Source organism: Dipodomys ordii, unplaced genomic scaffold (assembly GCF_000151885.1).
Source record: "Dipodomys ordii isolate 6190 unplaced genomic scaffold, Dord_2.0 Scaffold161, whole genome shotgun sequence".
In the NCBI taxonomy this organism is placed as follows: domain Eukaryota; kingdom Metazoa; phylum Chordata; class Mammalia; order Rodentia; family Heteromyidae; genus Dipodomys; species Dipodomys ordii.
In genome coordinates this window covers 71,601-75,683 of record NW_012267377.1, presented here as the reverse complement: position 1 = coordinate 75,683, position 4,083 = coordinate 71,601, and the positions used below count along the sequence as shown (strand labels likewise).

General features: G+C 42.5%; 1 pseudogene across 1 annotated transcript; it reads right to left on the bottom strand.

Annotated features, from left to right (window-relative positions):
• Positions 1-2,546: 2,546 nt before the first annotated feature.
• Positions 2,547-3,722, bottom strand: LOC105998336 (annotated as a pseudogene). Its single transcript, XR_001175694.1, has one exon. The product of XR_001175694.1 is annotated as a histone H2A.V-like (transcript).
• Between the last annotated feature and the right edge of the window lie 361 nt (positions 3,723-4,083).

Sequence of the window (4,083 nt, the reverse complement as noted above, 5' to 3'; positions counted from 1 at the left end):
TGTCAGACAGTTCTTCGGCATGGAGTGATACCCAAGAAATACATGGAGACTTGTACCTGGGCTCTGAGGCTGGGATGGGAAAACGTTGGCCTCAATTTCAGAAGCTTAGGAAAGGTTATTGGTGGCTCAATATATCGGAGCTACTGGGACTTTAACAAACCTATCACTGCAATGCTGAGGTGACACAGCCATATATTCAGGATGAAAGATTGTTCAGACATTGTTTTCTTTGTGATTTGACTTCTTTCCCCCTTTTGGCTTGCTGTAATTTCCATGAAGTAATTTTGGCTCCTCTGGACAATTTGTACCTGGAGACAATCATAACAAAAGTGCTGTCTCCAGTGGGGTTCCAGGCATCACATTATCCAATGATTTCTTTTCTGCCCTGTCTTCTTGGGAAGAAGAATGAGAGAGGCTGGGTGTGTTAATATGAGCCTGTCACCCACAGTTCTCAGGAAGAGGAGATTAGAACTGCTGTGTATGGGAAGCCTGGGAAAAATAGTTCTGACATTTGGCTTCCATGAAAGCTTGAACACAAAAGATGACAGAGGCTTAAGAAATTCTTTCTTATCCGGATTTATGAAATATTTACATCCTGCTAGGACCTGTTTGGCTTACTGCTCTTCACAATTGAGATAACAAAAGGGTTTTCATCAATCTTTTGATACATAAATATGTGTATGTTTTGGGGGTTGGGGTAGGGAGTGGTACTGGGTTTGAACTGAAGACTTCATGTTATCAGTTGGATTTTCTGCTCAAGGCTCCTACTCCCCAATGTGAGCCATAGCTCCATTTCGGTTTTGTGGCTGCTGTTGTCCTTTGTTCTGTTTTTTTTTGTTTTTGTTTTGCTGGTCCTGGGGCTTGAACTCTGGCCTTGAACTCTGGGCTTGGGTGCTGTCCCCGAGCAAGTTTTTGCTCAAAGTTAGCACCCAAATACTTAAGCCACAGCACCACTTCTGACTTATTCTGTGATTAATTGGAGATGAGAATCTTATGGATGCCCCTGCTCAGGCTGGCTTTAGACTGTAAGCCTCAGATCTCAGCCTCTGGAGTACCTAAGACTACAGGCATAAGCCACCTGTGCCCAGCCTTCTGGCTTTTTGATGGGATGAATCAGGATTCCCAGATCTCAGCCTCCAGAGTTGATAAAATTGCAGATGTGAGTCACAAGCACCTGGCAGTTGAATATTTACAGTTGAATATTGAAACAGTATTTCCTTCCCAGATTATGTAATGTCCAAGTAGAGTGCATTATCTTCCATTGATCTCTTATTGGGGCTCCTTTGCTACTACTCTGTAGAGCATTCTAGCAATACAGCATCTACTTTTCTTCCTGGTCATGTGTGTCTGCTTGGCCTGCTAGACATTTTGTCCACTGGAACACTGGTATCATGAAGCAAATGGAATGGGAAGTTCTCTTGCATTGGCTGCTTTCTTCAACTGTGTAATGGAGCAAAGATAATAAATCTTCCCATAAGTGTCATAAATACCAAGGAGGAAAACTATTGAGGAATTATTTGAACTCAATGAAATGAATGAAGAGGATTTATATTCCCTTATGAATCTGTGAGTGGCTCTGGCATTTGACTGATGTACTATCTGGGCTCTATATCTGCTCATTTGCATGTTTCCCTGTGTTTTTCTTTATCAGTATGCTTAGGGCTTTAGGGATTTTGGTGTGACTGAGTTTAGCTCTTTTTTTTTGATGGGTACATGTGGCTTCACATAGTACTATACTCTTTATTTTTGTGTACATGTGAATATTTCTGTAATAAAATATTTTTTAGAAAATGAATTAGTTTGATATTGCTATAATACAAAATATCAATTTCCAGAAAGAAAAATAGCATTTTCTGATGGACCACTAAGTATTACATTAACTTCAATCAAGTTACTTAGAAATTGACAAGGAAATATTCCATTTTTTAAAAGATAATAAATGAAAGACATATTGTATCAATACAAGATGACCATGGGAAGCTCAAAGCAGAGAAGTTTGTAGACTTTGGAGGTCAATGTAAGCATCTGTCCTAGTTCTGCTGTTTCCCATCCCCTAGGCTCCCCGGGTTTTGGCAGATCATTTAATTTCCATGAGCCTGGGGTCCAGGTCCATAAAGCAAGGTAATTAATAATATTTTTTGATCAGCAAAGTACTTAGCTCAGGGTTTGGCACATGCTAAGTGCTCAGTAAATGATTCCAGTAATTCCATTTCCCCAGTTCAGTATTAAATGCACATTTTCCCATAATCTAAATGGAGAGATAACTCCTAATTGATGGCATTAGTTCAGTTATTAGAGATATGCAATTAAGTAACTACAAAGTAATAGCATCAAAAACTGAACATTCACATGATATCAGTCATGCTGAATAAAGCTAGTTTCCTCATTTCAGTTTCAGGATTATTTTGAGGATCTAACTTGAGACAAAATATTTCAAGTCTGAGCAAAATATTTCTAATATATCATGAACAGAACAGTTTGGAGACAAATTAGTTTTGTAGAAAATCGTTTATCAATTCCATTTTGGTATAAAACACATAGAAGAAAGCTGGCCAATCTACACAACTATCATGATGTGAAAAGGTTCTTTTATCAAACGTTGAGTCTAAAAATGTACAAATGTTTTTTCTGTCATGCCTTCAGTAATTTTCTATGCTTTTCTATTTAACTATTTTAAAAAATTCCATACATTTCCATTGTTTTCGTCTGTCCCAGTTACAGTACAGTGATGGGAAGGAAAAGGGTTATACAACCCTCTAAGCAGTTTTCTGCTGTCCCTTCTTTCCAATTAGAGATTTGTGGATGTGAGGGATCACACCCCCAGCTATGGTAGCCTTGATAAGAGAATCCAGCTCTTCGTCACCACAAGTGACTGGGAGTGATACGCTTTACTTTGAGATCCTTGGAAGCATTTCCTGCCAGTTCCAGGACCTCAGCAGTAATGTACTCCAGAATTGCAGCACTGTACACGGCAGCAGTGGCACCCACCCGTCCATGGTTTGTGGTTCGAGTCTTCAAGTGTCTGTGGATGCGGTCCACAGGAAACTGTAGACCAGCTCTCTGTCAGCGAGACACTGCCTTAGCCTTGGCCTTCCCGCTGTCCTTCCCGGCTTTGCCTCTAGCCATGGTCACGGCAGACTCTGCTCGGCCACCCACTACCACCCCACGCCACCACCACTGCCGCCTTCAGCCTGAGTTTAGCACTTCTTGCAGCTCAGCATGTCTCCCTCCCTGGAGCACTGCCCTGGGTCTGGTGTGGCCTCACTTTTTCCCCTCAAGAGTCCTGCAGTTGTGCATAGTGACTCCAGTCCCTCCCAGCAGATTGAGGGTGGATTCCCTGCCTGCAAAGAAGAAGCCAGCCAGCAGCTTCCCACACAGATAATGGCTGTTGCAAAGGAGACGTTTCGACATTCAGATTTCAAGGCTTGTGGAATGGTCCATAAGAACACCTAAAACCATAGCCTCAGATGTTGTGAGGCAAGGGCTATGAGCATTACCTTGAACTCAGGTTTTGCATAAGGTGCATGTGTGTTTGCTTCAACATGCCTGACATGTGCTAGGTGCCTGCTCTCCTTATTCTGCAGAAAGAACCTCCAAGCCTGAAAGGATTTCATCTTCAAATAGGATATGTGCAAGTCTATACCAGTAACTAAGGCAAAGTAAAGCACCCACAAAAACCATGTTATTGCTGAGAAATTATTTTAACAGACTATTAGTGTTTCAATTTAATCTTTTAATCTAAATCATCACCCACCCACCCTCCCCAATGGGTGAGCCATGACATTTGCAACTTGGCTCATTGTGCAATGCATTCCCATGATGCACTAGAGAATGTGATTTTCCATGGTTGGTGTCCCGGCAGCCTAGGATAGAGCCCGATGCCCAGCTCTCCTGGAGGTCTGGGGGCTCAGGAACGGCAAGATGCCCTCATCTTCTGTCATCATGTTTGCCCCGCAGATGTTTGGGGCAGACTGAGATAATGGGTTGCAGGCTTGGGTGAGCAGCCCCAGTGCAGGCTGGGTGTGTGGCTGCCACTCCCACTGCTGAGCTGCTCACAGGTCTCCAACTGGGAGCTGCTATTGC